At 40.1% G+C, this 25,362-nt stretch overlaps 1 pseudogene; it reads left to right on the top strand.

The window, feature by feature from the left end:
* The first annotated feature begins 23,287 nt into the window (after window positions 1-23,287).
* Window positions 23,288-23,613, top strand: LOC150049176 (small ribosomal subunit protein eS28 pseudogene; annotated as a pseudogene).
* Window positions 23,614-25,362: the final 1,749 nt, after the last annotated feature.

Here is a 25,362-nt window from a genome sequence, read left to right as displayed (position 1 = left end):
GTTTTCAAAATTCACCAGTAAACAAAAACAAACTGAAAAAATGCAGTTACAAAATGGACAAAAGATCTGAACAGATTATTTACCAAAGAAGAAATATAGGTGAAAAATAAGGACATTAAAATACTCTCATTCTGTCTCTGTCTTTGTTTCTGTCTTTCTCATATTCTTCCTCTATCTTGCCTTTCTCACCCTCACTATATGACCGTCTCTACTGCATTACTCCCTATACACTATGATAGACAAACTTCTAAAACCATAACTAAAATAAATCTTGTTGTTTTCTCAATTGTTTGGCTCATCCATTGTTTTGTTACACAAGGGAAGTCTGACTAAAATAGAACTAAATACTGGAGCAGTGAGATTGTTGCTGTATCTACTTGACTATGTGGATTAGAGGTCTTTGGATCTGGCTGCAAGAGATATTTTGAAGTTTGGGGATACTTGAAGAAGCTCTAGACCGATGAGAACAGAGTTTAATGGGCAGTTCTGGCAGGAATTCAAGAGATCACAATGCCATTAAAAATTCAGTAAGAACTGGCTGGGAGTTTTGCCTAGTGGCAGAGTGCTTGCTTAGCATGCACAAAGACCTGGGTTTGATTCCTCAGTACTATATTCATAGAAAAGGCTACAAATGGTGCTGTGGCTCAAGTGGTAGAACTCCAACCTTGAGCAAGTCCAACGACAGCACTCAGGCCTTGAGTTCAAGCCCCACGACTGGCAAAAAGAAAAAAAAATTCAGTAAGGACAGAGATTCCTTGGTTTCAGATTGGAAACAAGTCTGTGAAAAATTGAACTGAATGTTATTTAAGTTACATTGTGGCAAATAACTTGTGTATATTTTACTAATGCCCTAAGCTTTTGCAGAGACTGGTGGAAGAAATTTCAAAGTGCCCAAGTCTTTGATTAGGTTTATGTTGAGCATTTGGGAAGCAACAAATTTAAAAATCTTGATATTTCTCAGAAAAGAAGCTCATGTAAAGATGTGGCAAAGGAAAGTAAGTCTGCTGAAGAGATTAGGACCATTAAAAAAAAAGAGTCAAGTATTTTGCACTTCAGATGCCTCCAAGGTATCTCAGGAAGACTTTACTCAATAAAATTTAGATAGCCTAAAGGTTTCAATTTATTAGAAAATCTTGATTTTGAGCAGAGTGTCCTGCTTGTGTGGGGCAACCTAAGGAAGTACATCCAGCTTTGATTTTATCATCTGTTGTTTGATTTTGGTATCCTTATGTCTTGTATATATGTGTATCTGATTTGGGAAGGAAGGGAAAATAACAAAATGGTAAGACAAAGGACAAAAGGTGAACCAATGCAACAGTGATACTCACAAGATGCTTCGTTGGACATGAACTTTACAACGTAGGGGAGAGCAGAGTTAGGGGGCAGAAGGGAAAGTGGGAGAAACTAAGGGAGAAGGTAACAGTGTTCAAGTCATTACCTTATGTAATAACCCCTCTGTACACCACCCTTACAATAAAATAAATAAAATAAAGACTTAGAACCAGAAAGTGGGGGCTTGGGGTGGCATAGAGGAGGAAAAGTGACAGGGTAAATAGGAGAAAGAAGACGACGACAGAGAAGGAGAAGGAGAAGGAGGAGATGGAGAAGGAGAAGGAGGAGGAGAAGAAGAAGAAGAAGAAGAAGAAGAAGAAGAAGAAGAAGAAGAAGAAGAAGAAGAAGAAGAAGAAGAAAGGAGGAAGAGGAGGAAGAGGAGGAGGAGGGGGAGGAGGGGGAGGAGGGAAAAAATCTCAATGAATTTGGTAGACTTGTTAACTTTTTGCTAGTGGATATTACCACTTAACTTTCGAAACCTTACTGAAATCGTAAAAGAGGGAGACCACAGGATTTAAAATCATTGTGTTGCATACCAATATGGTATGATCTAATAAAAATTATTAAGAGACTTATGTGAGGTAATGCAAATGTTAATTGCTTTGCATTCGCCATTTCATTATATATAACTCAAAACATTAAGTTGTACATCATAAATATGTAAATAAATAATTAAAACATAATTTTAAGCCAATTATCCGAGACTAACTGCAGCCTTAGCTACTTAGTTAGCTACTTAGGAGGCTGAGACCTAGAGGATCATATTTTGAGACTAATGCGATAAGAAAAGTCCAAGACCATCTCCAGTGAATCAACAAAATGCCAGAATGGAATTGTAGCTCAGTGGTAGAGCACCATCCATTTGCAGAAAACCAACTGAAAGTGTGAGGCCTTGAGTTCAAGCTCAGGACCATCAAAGATACCAGTCAGATGCTCAATGTTCCCAGATGCTCATACGTGTGGATCTTCCTCTTTGCACTTGAGCTCATATTATAACCACACAGACTAATTTCATTTCCCCTGATCTTTTTCAGATTGCATTGCCACTCTTATTTAAGCCACTTTTTTTCAATATGCTATTTTTGTAGCCAAATAAATGATTGCGTGACTTACAAACAGAAACACTTTCTCACAGTTGTGGGAGCTGAAAGTCTGAGCAGACAGTGTTGGTAACTTCTGAAGGCTGTGAGAGAAGACTCTGTGCGCATTCCTCTCCTGACTTGGGTGTTTTTGTTGTTTGTTTGTTTGGTTTTGACAGTAGTGAGACTTGAATTCTGGTCCTGGGTGCTGTCCCTGAGCTCTTCAGCTCAAGGCTACACCCTTACCCTGGAGCCACAGAGTCTCATGGTCTTTAGTGCCAGGGCTGCCTTTGACCTGCGATCCTCAGATCTCAGCCTCCTGAGTAGCTAGGATTACAGGTGTGAGCCACCACCCCTGACTGTGACTTGGATGTTTTCCTTGTGATCTTTCGTGTTCCTTGTAGATAGCTTTCTCCCTGTGTTTTCACACTGTCTTTCCTCTACAGTATCTGTCACACTATACAAGTTTCTTCCCACTCTCTCTTTTTATTAAGACTATGTAGTTCAAGCTACACAGTGATCTGATGGTTTATTTAGGGCTAGGGTTACAGGTGTGTGACACCACTTCTGGTCTCCACTTTCTCCCTTTTTATAAACATAACCACTGATACTAGATTAGGGGCCCCTTCTACTCCAGTAGGCCTCTATTCTATGTCACTATAACTAATTATATTTACAATGATTCTGTTCAAATAAGGGAACACTGATATGTTCATACTGGGAATATATGAATTATGGAGGATAGAAGGACACATAACTGAAACTAAACCAGAACTAAACAGTATAAAAATAAGAAATCTACTTTCCTACTTAGAAAAAAATCATATTAAGTGAAGTAAGCCAGACTCAAAGGAACTTAGGCTCAATGGTTTCCCTCATTTGTCATAATCAGTAGAAACCTTGGGCTCTCCTAGCACAGATTTGCAATAGAGCAAACCTTGATACAAAAGGCCATATAGTATGAAGCTAAATGAAAGGATCTCTAGGATGTAGAAACATAAGCCATATAATGAATGATTGTTGTTGTTAAGGTAGTATGTTATCTCTCATCTCTTTTGCTGTCCCTTGGTTATCTCATATTATTACAGTATCTCACTTTGTTACCTGATATATCGGATATATTTGTATTTGGTTATTTGAAATTGGATAGGGAAGGGGGAAATCAAGATGAGGGGTGGGGGGGAGGGTAATGGGGACCAAGACATGTGAAAGGGTATCAATGTATGTGAATTAATGCACCTCCTATCTGGCAAATATCATGTAACCCTTCTATCAATTACAATAAAAATATATGAAAAAAAGGAAATCTACTTTCCTCATTCCTTTTAAAACCGTGGCTTTTGTAATGGCTGGGAATTGCAAAGTTTATAGTTCTGCATTTTTGTCAAGGAATCATTCCTGTCCTTGATTTTCCTTCACAAATCATCCATCCTGTACCCAAATAGGGTCTTCCATGTGTGAAAAACAGCCAGAAACATTTTGAGGCAAGAATGAGGTATGCAATTTGCATTCATACACCTGTCCTCAGTTGTGCTTTCACTGACAGTCTCTCTGTTCCATATGTTATACCCTTTGTTCTCATAAAGCTCCACATAAAAGATTATAGACAGGACAGCATTTCAGTGTCTATACCACCTGCAAAATAGCTTTCCAAATGAACAGTGAAAGGAAATACTCTAAAGGTCTTATTTGAATACATTTTCATTCTGAGCATGCTAAAAGTGGGATTTTTTTTATTCCTGCCCTTTACCTACTGTCATTTGCAATGTGAATAAGAAGTTGTCCTTAGAAAAGAGCAGGAATCTTTAGTTCAGAATACAGTCACTAGAAATATAACACCTGGCAATCATAAATCTTCAGTATAGATGATAAACAAAAAAGTCCTTATGTACTTCATGACCTGAGATGATGGAATCTTCTACTGCCCAAGTGCTTCTCTTGGTATTCATATGAATGGGCCTGAATAATGAGGAAGACCTTGGTGACAGGCAGACCAGACTTACCCAGAGAGAGAGAGAGAGAGAGAGAGACAGAGAGAGACACAGAGACAGAGACAGACAGAGACAGGGAGAGACAGAGACAGAGAGAGACAGAGGGAGAGAGGGAGAGAGGCAGAGGCAACTCAGCTTCCATACATGATTTCCAGGTAGAAATTATAGACAGAAACTGATTTGGTCAAAAATGTCTAAACCAAATGAGGCTTCTTGAGAGATCAAAAGAAGCCATCTAAATGTAACACGGAATTACATATCAGTAGGGGATACTTCAAGATGCATTTATGCCTTTGTATAACAGCTTAAAGATAATTAAAAAATTAAAATTTAAAAAACTGCACATACACATATGTCTGAAATCTAATTTATGGGTGAGTCTCTTTTGGTTCCCTGAGGGACAATCTGAAGGGTTGATGAGAAGTCATCAGGATAGCATGTTCCTCAATAGCAGAAGCTACACTGGAAGGATCTGACCAAGGACTGCAATCATTTCACAAGCATTTTATGGATGATTGGATAAGAGGATATTTTGACCTCTTCCAAGTTTGCTTTCCTACTAGTTTCAGAGCAGTAAAGTTTTCTCTCTCCTCTTTTCCAAAGTCTATTTTGTGTTGTTAAAATCACTGGTATTTCTATGTCATTAAACATGGCAGGTGAAGGGAGCCAGGGACAGAATCCAAAACCCTATCCTCTGCGGTGTCTACCTCTGCGCTGAAGTAAACAGCTCAAAAAGTCAGAGACAAAAAAGAAATTGGCATTCAAAAACTGTTTTGAGTACTTACACTAAGTAAGATGAGTTTTCTTAGGAAACCATGTCCAAAGAAAAAGCAGATGGACTGCCCCAGAGACAATACTTAGATGCATATTTTAAAGGTGAATGCAGTGTTTTGGGCAGAAAGTTTGTGAGATTCTTATCTCTAGCCACCAAAAAGCCAGAAATGGAGTTGTGGTTCAAGTGGTAGAGTGTCAGTGTTGAGTGCAAAAGGTCATGGACAGTGCCCAGGCCCTAAGTTCAAGCCCCAGAATTAGCACCCAAACAAACACGCACAAGAAAAACATATTGAAACTGGGCACCAGTGGCTCACACCTGTAATCCTAGCTACTCAGGAGGCTTAGATCTGAGGATCTGGGTTCAAAGCCAGCCCAGACATAGAAGTCTGTAAGACTCTTATCTACAATGATCCACCAGAAAGCTGCAAGTGGTATTGTGGCTCAAAGTAATAGAGCACTAGCCTTAACCTGAAGAGCTCAAGGACAACACCAGGAGCCAGAGTTAAAGCCCCATGACTTACAGAAGGAAGAGCAAACAAACATACAAACACACCTATTGAAGTGTTTGAAGTTAGGAAAGCTCTGTTTGCTCTCAGGTGCCCACAAGGCTTTAACATTCTTATGGGCAGACTTTGTTTACTCTCAAGATAACTCAACCCTATAGAAAGGATAGAAAATCACGTGTTAAATGTGGCATTTGAAACCATGAGGAAACATGAAGCCAGCTATGGTGGCACATGTATATAATCCCTGCACTCAGGAGATTGAGGCAGGAGGATCTCAAATTCCAAGTTACCATGGGCTACATAGTGAGATTGTCTCAAAATACCAAATAACAAGAACAAACAGAACAAAAAGCATGGTAGCAAGCTGCTAATTACCTTTCTCTTTGTGACTGATCTGGTCATTAGATAAGCCAACTCCTTTCTTAAACAAATGGTGGTAAAAAATACAAAATACAAAATTAGTGCTTCATATTTTTTTTCCAGTCCTGGGGCTTGAACTCAGGACCTGGACACTGTCCTTGAGCATTCCCAAGGCTAGCACTCTACCACTTGAGTCATAGCACCACTTTCAGCTTTTTATGTATATGTGGTAGTAAGGAATCAAACCCAGGGTTTCATGCATGCTAAGCAAGCACTCTACCACTAGGCCACACTCTCGGCTCCCGTGTTTTATATTTTAACCATTTAAAGCTTTTAATGTGGGCTGGGAGTTTGGCCAGGGTTTGATTCCTCGGTACCACATACATAGGAAAAGCTGGAAGTGATGCTGTGGCTCAAGTAGCAAACGACTAGCCTTGAGAAAGCCCAAGGACAGTGCTCAGACCCTGAGTGCAAGCCCCATGATTGGCAAAAAAGCAAAAACAAAAACAAAACAACAACAAAAAAACCTTTCAATGCGTGTGTATGTGTATATCTACTGGGCTGGAATCTAGGGTTCAGGTGCTGTCACTGAGCTTTTTTGCTCAAGACTGGCACCCTACCACTTGAGCCTCAACTCCATTTTTGTTAGTTAATTAGAAGTATATTCACAGCCTTTTTATGCCTGTGCTGGCATCAAACCATGATCCTCAAATCTCCTCTTCCTGGGAAGCTACAATTAAAAGCATAAGCTACTGATGTTTGGCTATATTTTGGTCATTTTAAGACATCATTACCAATACAATTTCCAGAACTTTCTTCTTGTCTTATCTGTGTATTCTTGCTTTCATCTGAGATAAGTAAATGTGCAAAGTGTCTTACCCTGCCCTCTCTGACTCACCAAGCACTGTTCCTGCCTCCGAGAACCTTCTACCAGGGACAGCCTTGCAAGGAAGAAGTCATTATCACCATAATTGCAAAGCACAGAGCTGTCCCAGTGAAGATTCCACAACCTGTGTGGGATGCAGGCCTGGGCTGCCTCATTCTGACAGGGAAAAACTCCCAGAACCACTGCCAGTATCATTCCAGGAACACTGCCCCCTCAACGTGGCCTGCTCATTCTACCCTGGGATGAGTGTTCAATTAATTTTAATGGTGCCATAAACTAGACAGGCAGAAAATGATATGGATCAGTCTGCTTCTTCTCTTAGAAGTTAATAACAGTCACAAGATAAATAAATTGCACTGAGGCTGAAAAATGACTTTCTTCCTGGTCATCTCTTTGGACTGGACTTTTCCAGTGGTTTTGTTTATCTAGAAGGCAACAGTAAATCTGTAGAATGAGCATGCACTAAGCAAGAAGGGTCATTACAGTGACCCCTGGCCTTGGCCCCTCTCTGCCATGACCCAATCAGTGGGAATGGCCAATACCACTCTACCTGTAGGGTGAGGTAAAAGTCACAGGCAGTAAGACATCATCTCTTTCTAGAACATGAAAGCTGACTAATCAGGGTCAGAGTTATGAGCTGGAGATGCGGGAGTGGTACAGTGCTTGCCTGAGGTACCTCCCAGCACCAAACGTTAACAAATAAACAAAGATCTCAGTTTTTTTTTCTATCAAGTAGTTGTACAAAGAAGTTACAGTTCTACATTCAGTCTAGAAGTACAGGATCTTAATCAATGTTACCCCTTCCACTGTTCTCCATTCTCTTCTCTCTCCATCCCTATCCTCAAGTTACATAGTTCAATGGTTACATAAGGTACAACGAATATGACTGTATTTGTTCACCTTTCTTATTTCCTTTTGTGTTCCCCGTTTACCTGCCTTCCCCCCTCCCAATATGTCACACATGGGGATCTTATGATCATCAAGTACCCAAGAGCATCTGATATGATCACTATTGGATAGTTCCTCTAGGCAACTTGATAACACTTCAGTATTTTTGTTTTCTGTGGATCTTCACTTCAGGACCCATTTTACTCAAATTTCTGAAATAAACAGAGTGGTAGGGCCTGTGAGTGACAGCCCCCACCTTCCTGATGGGGAAATCGAAGCTGGGTGCACTGTGACTGCTGTGGCTAGTTGACTAAGCACCTTCCCCCCAACCAGACCTGTTGGCTGATTCTCATTTCAATTGAAGAGCCTTAGAAGGCCCAAACTAGGATTAACCATGAGAAAAAATGAACAGAGGCAACAATCCAGGAACTTGAGACGCTGGAACCAGAAAGTGAATGATAATAGAATCCCAAAGTAGGATTTTTTAGACTAGTGAGAAAACTAGAGTTTTAGTCCTCCAAGCTCCAACTCTATGAGTTCCACATATCAGGTCCAGTCACTCATCTCTATACACCAAATAAAGACACATGGGGAAGGATTGATTACATAGTCTAAGTTTGCCCTGTTTAGCTGTCTAATGGAGCAGTCATGAGCTTTTGGTTTTATAGACAAAGAACTTGAGGTAGAGGGAAGGAAAGCAGTATGCACAGTGATTAAACAGTCTCAGTGAAGGGTTGTAGTCTGGATGACAATCACCTCAGGCTTTGTCTCTGAAGGGACTCTGAAGAAGCTATGGTTTTACTAGAGACCTAGAAATTAGCTTGGAGACCTATGGCTACCTAATCATCAATAAGGGAACCAAAAAATAGGATGTAAGTAAGACAGCCTTTTCAACAAATGGTGCTGAAAGACTTGGTTAAAGACCTGTAGAAAACTATAGGTGGATCCTTCTGGGTCACTTTGCACAAGAATCAATTCCAAATGAATCAAAGTTCTTGAGGTAAAAGCAGATAATTTGGAAATTTTACAGGAAGGAAGAGGAGATACAGTAGGGCTCTTTGGCAAAAGTCAAAGCTTTCTTAATAAAGGCTCAGAAACACAACAAATCAAAGAAAGGTTGGACAAATGGAATTGCATTAAACTGCAGAGCTTCTGTATGGAAGAGAACACAGCTAGCAAATTAAATAGAAAACCCACAGAGTAGGATAAGATCTTCACTAGCCATACAACAGACAAGGGCCTCATATCTAAAATATACCTACAGCTCAAAAAATTAAATCTCTCAAAAATAAATCCTCAAAACAAAACCCATCCCATTAAAAGGTGGGGTATAGACTAAAAGAGACTTACCTGAAGAGGAAATAAGAATGACCTCTAGATACACGAAGAAATGCTCCACATCTCTGGCCATAAAAGAAATGCAAATCAAAACAACCCTAAGATTCCACCTCACTCCAGTTAGAATATCCAGGATCAAGAAATCTAATAACAACAGATGCTGGCAGGGATGTGGCCAGAAGGGATCACTACTGCACTGTTGGTGGGAGTGAAATCTTGTCCAACCATTATGGAAAGCAATATGGCAGTTCCTCAAAAGACTAAACGTAGAGCTTCCCTATGACCAAGCAATTCTACTTCTTGGCATTTACCCAACCATCCAGAAACAAGGAAATACTAAACCCACTAGTCCAACCATGTTCATCGCAGCACTATTCACCATAGCAAAGATATGGAACCAACACAGATGCCCTTCAGTTGATGAGTGGATCAACAAGATGTGGTATTTATACACAATGGAATTCTATGTTGCCATCAGAAAGAACAACATTGCCCCATTTGTAAGGAAATGGAAAGACTTGGAAAAAATCATTTTAAGTGAAGTAAGCCAGACTCCAAGGAACATTGGCTCAATGGTTTCCCTCATTTGTAATAATCAGTACACATCTAGGACTCTCCTAGCAGAGGATTACAATAGCTCAAACCCTAGATACATAAGGCCACATAGGGTGAAGCTAAATGAAAGGACCTCCAGGATATGGGAACAAGAGCTATAGAATATGTGATTGTTGTTCTTAATGTACTATGTTATTTCTCATCTCTTTTGTTGTCCCTTGGTTATTCTCATATTGTTACTGTCTCTTACCTTGTTATCTGGTATATTGTATATACAATTATTTGTTTATTTGAAATAGGAAAATGAAGGAGAGGGGGTGAGGGCAGGGAAACGGGGACAAAAAACATGAGAGGGGTATCAATGTGTGTGAAGTAAGGCACCTTCTGTCTGGTGAATATAACTGTAACCCTTCTATCAATTACAATAAAATAAATAAATAAATACTAAAGCCATTAATACAACAGTGTTCATTGCAGCATTATTTACCACAGCTAGGATATGGAATCAACCCAGATGCCCCTCAGTAGATGAATGGATCAACAAAATGTGGTATGTATACACAATGGACTTCTGTGCTGCCATCAGTAAGTGAAGTAAGCCAGACCCAAAGAAACACAGGCTTCGTGGTTTCCCTCATTTGTAATAATCAGTGCACATCTAGGATTTTCCTAGCAGAGGATCACAATAGCTCAAAAGTTATGGGCATATAGCCATATAGAAAAGGCTTAGCAAAATGAATTCCAGGTTACAAGAGGTTTATTTTTGTGATTGTTGTTTTCAATGTACTATGTAAAATTATTTCTTTACCCTTTTCCCCCTTTGTGGTTTATCTCCTATTATTGCTGTATCTGACTTTGGTACCTGGTCTATTGTATGTACACTTATTTGTTTATTTGAATTAGGAAGGGGAAGGGAAATAATATTATTAGAGAAGGGAAGGGAATAATACTAATAACAAGATGATGAGACAAAGGACAAAGGGTGATCCAAAGTAACCTCTATTTTCCCCCAAGACAACATTTTGGAAATGAACTTTACAACTAGGATTGGAGTGGGGGAAGGGAAAGTGGGAGAAAAACATGGGAAGGAGTAACAATGCTCAAGAAGTAATGTACTCACTACCTTATGGATGTTACTATAACCCCTCTATATATCACCCAGACAATAACATAAAATTAAAATTAATTAATTTAAAGAAGTTATGGTTTCATCATTTGAGATGAGCAGGAACAAGTCAGGTTACTATTTATTGCTTGTTGCCTAATGGATAGTCTGTGCTGAGTTTTTGGCTGTTTTCTTTTTTTTGGAGCAATGTCCTCTTTGGGCACAAGATGATAAGAAGGCATTGCCTATCTAAAGGGTAGTTTGTCAGGTGTCACAGGTGACTTATTGGTAAATCTTGTCCTTCCGGGAACCCAAGGTGACTGCAAAATGACTGACTTCAGGAGAGAACGCCTCAGATCAAAGGATACATATGTAAAGTAAGATCTGAATGCTAGCTTTTATCCTGCTCCCAGTTAATTTGTGAGCCCGAGGAAGCACCTTACACTGTGAGCCCCAAATATTTTGTGCTGGTGAAAATATAGGCGCTGGGGCTGGGATTATGACTTAGTGGTAGAGTACTTGCTTAGCATGCATGAAACCCTGGGTTTGATTTCTCAGTACCACCTAAATAGAAAAAGGCAGAAGTGGCTTGAATGGTAGAGTAATAGCCTTGAGCAAAAAAAATGTACAGGAGGGCCGGGAGTTTGGCCTAGTGGTAGAGAGTTTGCCTAGCATGCACAAATACCTGGGTTTGATTCCTCGGTACCACATACATAGAAAAAAGCCGGAAGTGGTGCTGAGGCTCAAGTGGTAGAGCTCTATCTAGCCTTGAGAAAGTCCAAGGACAGTGCTCAGGCCCTGAGCCCAAGCCCAAGACTGGCAAAAAACCCCAAAATGTACAGGTACAGTGTCCAGGCCCTGAGTTCAGACCTCAGGACTGGCAAATTATTATTATTAGTAGTATTAGTATTAGTATTAGTATTAGTATTGTGATGGTGCAGGCCTGATGGCCCCTCTCTCACATCCCAGTATGCTTGTTCCCTAGGCAACATTAGGCCCATTCAGTATAATTAGCTACCAAGCCCCCTGGCCTAGGACAGCTCCATAGGGCTGAGCTATCACCATACAGGCCAGCAAGGTTCCCCTGCCCCTTACCGGTCCTATAGGTCACCTGGTATAAGGTAGCAAGGCCCTCCCAATCCCTACAGGTTATATAGGTCACTCCAACAATAGTCAGAACTTCCAAGATGTAGGATCCAGGTTTTTCTTACTCTTTACTTTGTCTTGGAAACAGCAATCATCTCAACCCAGCCTCCCACAGAAGATATATCCAATTCTCCCTTTGTTCTGGACTTACGTCGATTCATTCTGATGTGCATTGAAAAATAGCATTTTCAGGGACAGAGAATCACTATTGAGTCTTGAGTTAGTTGATATTCTCAAGTCCTTTTCTCTTAAGCCATTATTATTTGGTTTTTAATCTCTAGAGGAAAACGTATAAGGAAGCTAGTACAAGATCAAATATCTGAAAGCATAAATGAAGCCTGATTAGTTTGCTCTGTTCTCTTATTCAGTGTCTATTAGACATTTTTGTTGTTGTTTCCATCTCTTCATGGGTATCTAAGTGGAACATCAGCAGGAAGAAGTTCTTCTTCTACAGCATAGTTTATATTTCAATTAAATTACTTCATAAGCAAATTAAGTAACAAGTTATTACACAAATGATTTAACTCTATGCATTTAACAAATAAATCTGTAATTCAAACATAAGGCAGAAAGGATACTAGCCAGAAGACTGATGCTATTCTATGAGGTTCAAAGAAAGGAAATAACTTTTGGTTGGGTGTGAACTGAGGACAGAGAGAAGCTTCATAGGAAAAGATTCTGTTTAAACTTGAATCTGAAGTAAAAGTTGGGTAGGTAGATGAACATATAAAACATATATAGAAAACCTTATGAGCTAATAATAAATATAGAAAATGTGTTCAGAAAGTCAGTGCAGACCTCTTTCTCACTCCTTGAGACCTCCAAGAGAAAATTCCAGGCAAGATATGACATGTAATGAAAGATTATTAGGAAATATAAAAATGCACCTGGCAAGAGAGTACAGGAGTGAGCTACACTGGAGCATTGCAGCAGAGAGGATAACATGCCTTCTTGCCTTCAGGGGGGATCAAGAAAGGCAGGCAGACTGTTAAGTGGAGCAGGACCATCCTTTGTTTGGCATGAACTCTGATGGACAGGTTGTTTAACAGTATGTTATGTAACAGACTGGTGTTTGCACATGCCCAGATCTGTCAGGACTCACCAGCCCCTCATAAAGGTTGGACAGACTCAAACCAGGATCTTGGGCATCATGGGGCCGAAGGGTCATTGTAGAGTCATTTTCCTTACACCTGCACATGCACACCAGGTAAGAACAATCTTCCAGGTTATGATGTGGTCCTACTTAGCATGGTCCCAGGGATTCCTTTAACAACATCTGCAATGTCAGTGTTGTCTTTTTGGAGGGGTCTTGGGTATTTCTTTGGCAGAGACAGATCTGTGGGTGGATCTCTGGACTGGTCTTACCAGTAGCCTGTAACCATGGATCCTGTTTTAGTATTATGAGGGTTGTTCTTTAGGCAGAGGTGGATCTGTGTGAGTCAGTTCTATGAGCAGCTCAGGCAACTATGAGTTCTACCTACCACACAGTATGTGTGGTGAGGATATTGGGGGTCATTTAGTGTTCTGTTATAAAGCTAAAACAAAGGGACTGGTCCTACTACATTAAGATGAAGAATTCAGATTTCATGTTCAAGAAACAGGGATTCATTACAGGCCTGCAGTACAAGAGAGAGAATGTAAGAGATGGAATCCAGGGATGGTTAGAGTTAAGGGTTCTTATCAAGAAGTAGGATATATTAAAATATTTATAATTCCAAAAGATTGGAAACACTATTTGTTAGTTTCCTGTAGCTGCTGAAACAAATTACTGCTAACTTGGCATCTTAAGATAACATGCACTATTTTTGGACAGTTTTCAAGTTCAGATGTCCAAATGAGTTTCCCTGAGCCAAAGTCAAGGTGGTTCTGAGATAAGATACATATGTGAGGAGGCAAGGATATTATATTATTATATTTTTGTCAGTCATAGAGCTTGAACTGGGGGCCTGGGGACTGTCCCTATGCTCCTTAGCTCAAGGTTAGCCCTCTACCACTTTAGCCACATCACCACTTTGAGATTTCCGGTGATACACTGGAGATAAGAATCTCATAGACTTTTGTGTCTGGGCTGGCTTTGAACAGCAGTCCTCAGATCTCAGCCTCCTGAGTAGCTAGGATTACAGTCGTGAGCCACCAGCACCCAGCTTATTTTTTTTAATTAATACTGAAAAGTGTCATTTTCAGAAGTTAGAACCCAGATGTAGATAAAGAACATATGTCTTCCTTCCACTACTTCATTTAGATGTTTAATTATTGTTTTAAAAAAGGACAAAAGGGTTTTCTGTATCTGGCCTCACCTTTAAAATAGAGGAAAAGCTGTGAGTTTTTTTTTTTAATCTTTTCTTTTTTCAAATCCTGGGACTTGAACTGAGGGCCTTCGTACTGCCATTTAGCTTCTTTTGCTCAAAGTTAGTACCCCACCAACTGAACCACAGCACCACTTCTGGCATTTTCTGAGTATTTTATTTTAGATAAGAGTTTTGTGGACTTTCTTGCACGGGCTGGCTTCAAATAGCAATCTTCAGATCTCAGTCTCCCGAGTAACTAGAACTAAAGGCATGAGCCACCAGTAACTTTCTCTGTGACTTCTCCATAATTAAATAAGAGACAGAAAATAGAGACTCATATCCGGGAAAAGAAAGCCCCAAAACTCACGGTGAGTTTTGTTCCTTTGTTTTATCCCGTTTCTCGTTTGTGATTTTGGTGCCCTAACTCTATATATAATTTAGGGAAAGTAAAGGGAATAACAAAATAGTGAGACAAAAGACAAAGGGTGAACATAATGCAACAGTGATACTCACAAGACAAAGTGTTGGAAATGAACTTTCCAAGTTAGGGAGGAGAGGAGTGAGTGGGGAGGAGAAGTAGGAGAAAACAAGGGAGAAGGTAACAATATTCAACAAGAAAGGTACTCATTACCATACTTATGTAACTGCAACCCCACTGACGTCACTCTTTCAATAATATATATATATATATATATATATATATATATATATATATATATATATATATACAGAGAGAGAGAGAGAGAGAGAGCGCGACAGGAGTTTGGCTTAGTGGTAGAGTGTTTGACTTGCACCAGGTAAGAACCACCATTCTGAGTCTATAACTCCCATTTCCTGTGTGGTAGGGCAGGTAATAATTATCTCTCTCTCTTCTATTTGTTTAATTTTTTAAAGTATTTCTCTCCCTGCTTTACCATGTTCTATTAAAACAAATCCTTACTAAAACTCCCACCTTGTAAGACTCTAAGTTTGTGAACATCCTGAAGTGCTTTTCATGAGTGGATCTCCAAGAATTTGTGAAAACTAGGAAGCTGAGGGAATCCCCCATCCATCATCCAGTGAGAGCTAGAGGAGGAATTTATGTCTTCTTTTCCTTTCTGGCTTCAAGAGCTGCATTTCCCTTCACTGCTTGGCTCCTGGTTCCTTCTGGATCAAATATATTTTCTTTTTTTGTAATTAAACTAAGAACTCCAGGAATAAAGTAGTGAAGACTAAGAGGGAGATATGGATGTAGCATGAACCGAAGGCATCCTGAATCTAAGTATAGAGAATCCAAGACTACTCCAGACTTCCAGCCTGAGTGATCCTGCTAACTAGGAGAAGCTGATTTGGGGAAGAAGAATCCTTTATTTTCAGATGTGTTCATCTTTTTAGGCAAATCCATTGCTAGTACTTAGCTTGGTGTTATTGCTATTGTTTTCTGTTTTGATACAGCATCTCATTATAGAAACCTGCCTGGGTTTGAACTCACCATTCTCCTTCCTCAGCCTTTCTAGTGCTAGGGGTTCATATCCAGTAGCAATTGGCTTTTATGCTGTGAGGCTTAAAGCTCCAAGTTTCCCTCCCAGCAGTGGCTAGGAGGAAATCTCTCTTTACAGAACTGGGATCGATCTGCAGTTGTGAATTTGCACTTCAAAGGCTTGTCTGTTTCTGCATTCACAGAGAGCTACCTTGCAGCTCAGCTCTAATGAGATGTGGCAGTGCCTTTGCTCTGGCCTCTTATCTGCCTTGGCAGCTCTCAGATTCTGTGGGAGACTGTGAATCAGTTCCTCTGGGGAGTCCTGTGGCAGTTCTGCTTAAAGGGAGAAGGGAAAGGAATGTTGGCAGCTGTCTGGATGGTTGGAACCAGACTAAATATCTTCCCTACTGCCAGATGAATAATGTCCAGTCTCTGCCCTCCTGCAGCCACCAGAGCAGTCTGGAACCTACTGCTACCTCTCACATAGCAGCAGTGGGGAGGCCAGGGGACCAGACAAGCCTGTGGAGAGGTTCAGGAGGGGATCATGCCATCATAATGAAATTGGAGCTTAGGTCCTAGATGCAAACTCCAAGGGTTCTACATGTCAGCTCTAGCCACTTACTCTAAAACACCAAGTAAAGGAAGGAATAACGGTGAAAGGTAGAGAAAAAAATTCTGTTATGCACCATGGGTACAACATGGAAAGAGGAAAGCAAGCATTTCGTCTCCTCTTCAGGGTAGACATAAACCTTTGGCGTAAAGAGAGAAAGAATCAGGGAGGAGGGGTGAGAGATGTGTATAAACAGTCCCAGCCAGTGGGGCCTGGTTGAGCATTACCTTCATTCCAGAGACGTTGTTCCCTCATGGCTTGAAGGAAGTGATCTGGGCCAGATAAGCAAGTCACTGCTGTCTAGTGGGTGGTCTGCTCTGTTGAGGCCCTGTGTTTCTTTCCTTGAGGACAGTTTCCTGTCCCTACTAACTTGTAAAGATCACGGGTATCCATGGGAGTCCAAGGTGATTGCCAAGGGGCTGCGGGAGAAAATGGCTCAGAGCAAAGGACAAGTACAAAATAGAGACAGAAATACAAAGCTTTCATCCTGCCTTTAGTTAACTTGTGGGCCCAAGAAAAGCCTTAATGCTTTTAAGCAAAACCAGTTCCTAAGTACCTATTACTATAAGTGTCCTAGGAGACAAGAGGAAAAATTCTCTCTGTCTCTCTCTCTCTGTCTTTCTCTGTCTCTCTCTGTCTCTGTCTCTGTCTCTCTGTCTCTCTGTCTCTCTCTATCTATCTATCTCTCTCTCTCTCTCATACACACACACACACACACACACACACACACACACACACACACACACACACATAGAGCAGAGAAAGATTCTAAGATGCTGGCCTAAGAGTCTAAGATGAAGCAATGGCTTGTAAGCTAAGGAATGTCATAGCCAGCAGAGAAGCAAAAAGCAGAAAGGCAAAAAACAAATTGTCCCTTAGACCTTCTGCAGAAAGTATGGCCTATTAACCAGTGATATTGATTGTCAATCTGTGGCCTCTAGAACTGTTGAAAGACCAAATTCCTTTTGTTCAATGACCAAGTTTGTGGTAATTATTTATAGTGGCCACAGAAAGCTATACAAGGAACAAGGCCTCTTAGGGTGAGTGCTTCTCTGAGAAGCACTGACATCTTCGATAAGTCCGTTGACAGGCTTGGCATTTTGACAGCCTACCCCTGAGACTCTCCAAATAAAATGCCCCTGATCCTAGTACCAGCACCTGAGAAAATACAACAAAAAGAATCATGAGACATACCTGGTTTGAGCAAGTCACTCTACTTTTCTGAGTAATGGTTTTCCATCCCAATGAGATCAGGAACCAAATTTCATTTACCTTTGTCTTGGGATAGCTATGTTTGTACTATCATATCCACAGGAAGCACTCCATGTTTGCCAAATGAAGCATAGAGTATTACATTTTTCTGCCTATCTCATTGGCTTGTTCATTCTGTGATTAAACTTGGAAACATGAAAGTATGTTGAAAGTTATAATATAATTAACAAAAGGTAGGTATTATTTATGGAGATATGTCTCTGAACCTTGTTACATGAAATCAACAAATAACAGCTGGAATTTGGCTGGCCAAAAGCCAAATCTATATGCATCCAAAGAAAAATGACATGGCTCCTGAGCTAAGTTGATAAACAGTCCAGAGGCCATTTCTATTCATAGAAAGAAGGCAAAAAAGGATCATTTGCTTATTTGTTTATTTTTAAGCAAAGAGTGGAGCAATTGTGTTCAGCATTTGAATCTGCTGAGTGGCTTTAGCTTTTGTAAATATGAGGGGCAGTAAGATGAGAATTTAACTGTCTAACTGACAATATCTGCCTTGCTATTTATGGTATAGTTCTGACTATATTTTCTTCTTTAACTTGTGGAATTTTACAACAAGTCTGGCTATTTAGTGTCCGAGTTGAATTGAATTGTTAATTATCCAATTGGATAATTATCCAATTAGACTCAGGTAGTAGTAATGGGATCTGGATATGTTATCCAGTTCCAGAGTTTCTCCATTTGAAAGCCAATGGTTTTAAAAAAGGTATCTACGTTCTTCATGGAACTTCCTTATTAAAGATGCTTACTGGACACTATTTTCTCCTACCCACAGGTGAAAATATTTATAGGATTGTTTGGAATGCATCCATAAGCTCTTTAGAGCTCATAGACCTAGCCAAATGTCATTTGACCAGTCAAAAAACACAAAGGTCTAGAGGTGGTTAATAATTGTTCCATAGCAACAAAGACAGTAACATAGTTAATTTATGACTCAGCGTGCACTGCTTCCTGTGTTCTCAGCAAAACATGGAGGTCACAGATCCTAGTTATTGAAATTCTAAGATGCCCCAGCTCAATGTTCCTTTCAGGGCTATCCGTGCACAATAGAGATCTAGGTCTCTTCCAGAACTGTAGATAGATAACTACAGAGACAAAGAAGAGGAAGAGGGGAGAAAATACCGTACCCAATCATTTCATGCTAAATTAACAATAGTTTTTGCTGTAGAGGTTCCTCCATGGACTAGAAGTTCTTTTCTTGGAAATAACTCTGTAAGGTGGGTTCAAGTTTGTCAGTTTTTCCAACAAAAAAGCAGTACACAAGGACACTGGTCAGATTCATGCGGACGAAAGAAACAGGATTAAAATCCTTAACTCTGAATTCCATATTCTTCCCTTAAACCCTCCTGCTTCCAGGTAGGTTGCTTAAGAGATGCAAGTATGAATCTGCCCTGAATGTAAATCAATGCATCTTAACCTTGACTGCAGGTTAAAACTGGGAAGATCTTTAAAAAATACTATCAGTTGCTGTCTTTCCTTCCACCTCCAATCAAATAGAATCTTTGAGAATGGGATCAGGATATTGATATTTTCAAGAGCTTGCTCAGTAATGCTAATGCACAGACAGAACAAGAGTTGATTTTCTAAATGCTCAGTTTGCCTCCAAACAATTTAAGAACAGATCCACTTCTTTCAGCTAGGAATAATACTTTAAGGAATTTAATTTCTCAAATTGAGAATTGAGTTATATTTAGAAGTTAGAGACAAGGGGAAAGGGAAAAAGGAAGAAAGATCATTTTTTCCCTTTATTTGTGCACAAGCACTCAAGGTAGTTATTGGCTATAAAACAATAACAGCTCATCTCAGGAACCAGCCCTTTGCCATTACCCCTAGAGCAATGTTATCTCCAGGTTTGAAAATGCAGATAGATTTAAAAATAATTAAAGCAAATTGAAAGCTAATTATTCTGAACATTATTTTAGCAAGAGAATTCTCTTTAAGCTTAAGATATCTACCTTGTTCCTAAGTTAAACACAGATAACGACAGTCCCATGTTAAGTCCTTAGGTCTCATCCAAGAGGACTTTTTAAGTAATAGTATATTCATTACAGTCAAAAAATAGATCTTTAACAGACCTCCACCTTTTCAGTGATAACACTTTGGTAGGACAGCAAAATCCAATCACGAGTTGCACTCCAGAAAACTGCCATCTACAATTCAACTATTTCAAATTGAACCAAGAGGGAGTTATAAATATGCATATTTGTATGAATACTTTCCTGCCTCAATTTTGTCCTGTCTTATTTACTTAATGACATTGGTTAGCATAAAAAGTTCAATAATAGAGTTTTTAAGAGCAAAGCAACTCTTTCTTCAGTAAAGTCCTTTTTATATAAAATCCAAGAGCCTTCTGCCATTCTCTCCACATCAAATGAGAGGGTTCAAAGGGCTAAAATTCAGAGAGAGGTGCTGAATAAAAAAAGATCTTTGAGAAAGATTTAAGTTACTAGAATTCTTAGCCTGGAGAAAATTGCTTCTAGTGTAATTGTCTACAATTGTCTGTCATAGAGTACACAGAGATTACTGTGGAAGATAGCAGCTATTTTGCACATTCACTAGGGGAAAAAAGAACAAAGGAAACCTAAACCAACTGCCACAGAAAGGATTTAAAGAGATCTGCACAAGAAGAACTTTATTGTAACAGTTGAAACAGCAAGGATTCTCATCTTTGAAACTTAGGGAAAAAGACAACATAACCCCCTGTGTTAACTGACATTAGTTATTCTTCAAGGCAGGGCACAGAACCAGTGGAGACCTTTTCACTTTGTGATAACAGGAGCACAATTGGCTGTTTTTAAAATGAGAAAGCCATCCACCGATGTGAATAAAAGTCCACTGGGTGGACCACAAGCATCACTGGATCAATTCAAACATTAGGGCCCCGACTTTGTTGTCTGGAAGACTTTCATGCAAGGCAAAATGGCCACAAGCAGCTTCAAGCCTATGCGGCTTTTTTCCACTGTATACATCAAACCAGGCTTAGGATTAGTCTGTCCCTGCACCACTCCTAGTACAGGCTGGTTTTAGTGGCTGTCTCTCTCATGGAAGAGGCAGAGAGAGCCCTCAGTTGGCAGAACCCTCAGATCCCATGGAGTATAATAAAGAGCTCCAAAGACAAAGAGAAAAACTGAAGATGTTTCCTGCAGAGTAGAGCGGGACAGAATTTTTCTTGCTCTTCTGCAATCACATGGGACAACTATAAACAAAACTTTTAATACCAATCTCTCAAGGGCCAAAACTAACAACTAAAGATAGATAGACAGGTAATCAAGTTTGGAATATCATTTATTCATTCTGTTTTCTGGTTTAAGGGCTTTGCAAAGAAAGATACTGACAAAATTGTAAGCCCCTGATAAACTGGTTATAAAAGAAAGCATATGTTATTCCCAACCATTAAATCTCTAGTAACTAATATTAGCCTGATTTATTGGAGTCTATTTTCCACAACTTTCCAAAGCAATTTCCTACTGGTATCTACTTGTCACCAGGATGGAGGATAACTTACCACCAATGGGACTGTGGTCTCACTTTTTCAGAAGCAGGAAAATCTTTCGTATCCTGGGAGGAAGAAGATTTCCTTTCTCTGAAGCACTGAGTCAATTAACAGAAAGAAGATAATCACATGGTGAGAGCACATTTTCCCAAGTCCAAGTTGTTTGTCTTAGCTGAAACTGCATATACCATCCAAAGTTATGGGCGGCCACAAGATTCATCTCAGGTAGTCAAGTGAAGAATGATGTATAGATGCATTGATGCGGTTAAAGAACACAAGGCATGGGTTGGAGATGCCTGGAGATTAGCAGTGCTAGCACAGAGATAAGATGGGGCACCTATCAGATACTGAAGTCATGGAAGAAATAACCACGTGTTCTCTCCCTCTACTCACTCTCTGAAGTCTTGCCACTCATTGTGTCCTTAGACAAAATCTACCTGGCAGCTAGCCATCAAATGGTCCTCAGGACACAGTCCCAGGTCATAAAGCAGGGTAGAAAGAGGGCAGAAAATACACAAGAAGGAACGCATCAGCATTCCATGGGAGCCACAAGCAGATCCATCTAATACCAACTCCCAACCAACCCGGTCTTCCTCATCTTCACACTCTTTCTTCCAGGATGGGGTAGAAAACAAGTAGAACCGGCATCTCGGCCTTGGCTTCTCACTGAAATAAGACTGAGCTTGAACCTGAGCTCAACGACTCACTAATTATATACTCTTAGATAATTCCGTCAAGCTTCACTTCCTTCAGTTATCTAATGAAGATAATAATGGTATTCACCTTGAAAGGTTTTTGTCTGAGATAAAGTGTCCAACACAGTGCATGAGCAGACAAGGCCCTCAGTGGTGACGCATCCTCTCTGAGCCACTCTTGAACAAAGAGGTTCACTTATTATCCAACAACTGACAGTTTTCAGAACCAGTTTATTCCGAATTCAGATGTAGGAAGAAGATAGGGAGACATATCTCCAGTCAGCAAAGACTTGGGCGTGCTAAGAATTCACAGACTCTACATCTCATGGGAAAGCAATGGAGTTGTCACTCATGATATCAGAGCTTTTTCAAATAAGAGGCAAATGGTTGTTTCACATCTATGTAACCAAGGGCCCTTTCACATGATTCTCTCCAAATGAAACAAGGACACTTTATAGATAACAAATGATGGCTAGCAATGCTAAAATGCCACTTTCCCATCAGCAGTCAGAGGATCCAAAGCAAAATACCTATGAGATACCACTTTTCACTCAGTAACAAATGGTGGCAAAACTGTAGAGAAATTCGAACCATCAGTAACTGTTGGTAGAAATATAAAATGGTTATAGCCTCTGTGATAAAGTGAAAGGTAATTCCTTAAACACACACACACACACACACACACACACACACACACACACACACACACACACACACACACACACACACAATAGGCCCTGGAGTTTGGCCTAGTGATAGAGTGCTTGCCTAGCATGCACAAAGACCCGGGTTCGAGTCCTCGGTACCACATACATAGAAAAAAGCCTGAAGTGGTGCTGAGGTTCAAATGGTAGAGCTCTAGCCTTGAGAAAGTCCAAGGACAGTGCTCAGGCCCTGAGCTCAAGCCCAGGACTGGCAAAAAAACAAAAAAAAAATCGAACTTATTATGATGAAAAGTCTACTTCTGAGTATATAGCCCTCCAAACTGAAAGAGTCTTGAACAGATATTTATATATTCATGCTTGTAGCTCCAATGTGTAAGTAAATATCTGCCAATATGTGGATGAATCCACAAAATAATGGTACATATATTCATTGGAATATTACTCCTTGAAGAGAAGATAATTGTAACCTATTCTAAAACAGGGATAAACTATGAGAACAATACATCAAATGAAATATGCCAGTTACAATAGGACAAACATAGCAGAACTTGTGTCATACACACGAGCCACAATCATAAGACAGAAAGGAGAAGTAATTTTTAAGCATGGGGTGGTATGCAAAATAGGGAGTTATTGATTGACAGGAACAAAGTTTTCCTTTTCCATGATGAATGGAAATTATCAAAGTAGATAGTACAGATAACTGCCAAGGTCTTTGGCTTTATTAAGTTGGTCTAAGATCTTCCTTGTTCCTTGAGTAGATTATCCAAGACATCAAGCTCAATGAAAGACCAGATTTGTATATAAAGTAACAATTCAAGAAACCATCAAAAATTTTATCTTTCCACCACACTGCCGCCTCCGCCATTATGGACACGAGTCGTGTGCAGCCCATCAAGCTGGCTAGGGTCACCAAAGTGCTGGGCAGGACCGGCTCGCAGGGACAGTGCACGCAGGTCCGTGTAGAATTTATGGACGACACCAGCTGCTCAATCATCCGCAACGTGAAAGGCCCGGTGCGGGAGGGCGATGTACTCACACTGTTGGAGTCTGAACGAGAAGCTTGGAGGTTGCGCTGAACTTTGGTGCTGGGTCCTGGACATACACTCATTTGGCCCAAAGGATGACCTGCGACTGTTAAATAAAGTGTTTGTATTGTATGTCAAAAAAATTTATCTTATGCTTATTTCCAAACAATGAAAAGTAATTCTCAAAAGGATATCTATTCAGTTATTTTATAGTCTCTATGGGCTCAGGTTACCGTAACAGAATAACAGAAAATCCCAGGCTGAGTGACAATGGAAAGCAATGGAAGTTTATATTTTTTCAGCCAGCTCTAGTACCTCACACTGGTGATCTTAGCTACTCAAAAGGTTGAGAAATGGAGGACTAATGTTCAAAGACAGCCTGAACTTAAGAGTCTGTAAGACTCCATCTCCAATTAGCCAGCAAGAGCGCAAAGCCCTGAGTTGAAATAATTTTGAACCATTACAGAGAGGGGTGGGGGGGGGAGGGCGAGAGAGAGAGAGAGAGAGAGAGAGAGAGAGAGAGAGAGAGAGAGAGAGAGAGAGAGAGAGAGCACATAAATATTAAGTCCTCACTCTTGTACTGTTTGGATCTAATAGCCACATATTAAGGATACCATGCGCCTTTTGTTCCTTAGGTCTTGACTTGTCTCACTCAACATGATTCACTCTAGATTCATCCACTTCCCTCCAAATGCCATTATCTAGTCTGTTGGATATATAGAATTCCATTGTGTGTGTGTGTGTGTGTGTGTGTGTGTGTGTGTGTGTGTGTATCACATTTTCTGTATCCATTCATCTGCAGTAGGGCATCTGGGTTGTTTCCATCACCTGTCTATTGTGAATCGTGCAGAGATAAACATAGCTGAGCAGGTGCCCTTATCATATCTTGGGTTATGATGTTCAGGATAGATGCCCAGGAGTGGTATGGCGGGATCGTAGGGAAGGTCAATTCTCAGTTCTTTAAGAACTGAACTAGTTTACAATCCCACCAGCAGTGCAATAGGATTCCTTTTTCTCCACAACCCTGCCAGCATCTGTCATTGTCTGAGTTCAAAACCTTGGCCATTCTTGTTGGGGTAAGGTGGTATCTTAGGGTTGTTTTTATTTGCATTTCATTTATGACCATGGATGATAAACATTTGCTCATATGCTTTTCTGCCATTTTAATCTCTTCTTCTGATAAGTCTCTCTTTAGTTCCCTTGCCCATTTAGTGAATGGTTTGTTGGGTTTGGGGGGGATTAGTTTCTTGAGTTCCCTGTAGATACTGGATATTAAGCATTTGTCAGATGTATTATTGGTAAATATCTTTTTCCAGTTGGTTGGCTGTCTCTCTACTTTTGCGACTATGCTTTTATCTGTGCAGAAACTTTTTATTTTTAGATAGTCCCATTTATCGAGTCTCTCTACAATCTGTTGTGACCCTGGGATTCTGTTTAGGAATCATTTGCCTGTGCCAATTAGTCCAGTGTCTCTCCAACTCTATCATGTAGCAGTTTCAGGGTTTCCAGTCTGACGTTGAGATCTTTGATCTATTTTGAGTTAATGTTTGTGCATGGCGAAAAGCGAGGGTCAATTTTTAGTTTTCTGCATGTGGCTGCCCAGTTTTGCCAGCACCAATAATTGAATAGGCTGTGTTTGTTCCATTGTTTATCTTTAGCTCCTTTGTCAAATACAAGTTGACTATAGGTATGTGGTTCTGTTTCTGGATCTTCTATTCTGTTCCATTGACCTTCTGGTCTGTTTTTGTGCCAGTACCATGCTGTTTTTGTTATTATGGCTCTATAGTAGAGTTTGAAGTCTGGCATATTAATACCACCTTCATTGCTGTTTTTGCCTAGAATTGTTTTGGCTATTCTAGGTCTTTCTTGTTCCATATGAATCTTTGGGTTAT

Source organism: Megascapheus bottae, chromosome 20 (genome assembly GCF_031878675.1).
Source record: "Megascapheus bottae isolate mThoBot1 chromosome 20, mThoBot2.hap1, whole genome shotgun sequence".
Lineage (NCBI taxonomy): Eukaryota > Metazoa > Chordata > Mammalia > Rodentia > Geomyidae > Megascapheus > Megascapheus bottae.
The sequence above is the reverse complement of the archived record's forward strand: the minus strand, read 5'-3'. Positions and strand labels throughout refer to the sequence as shown.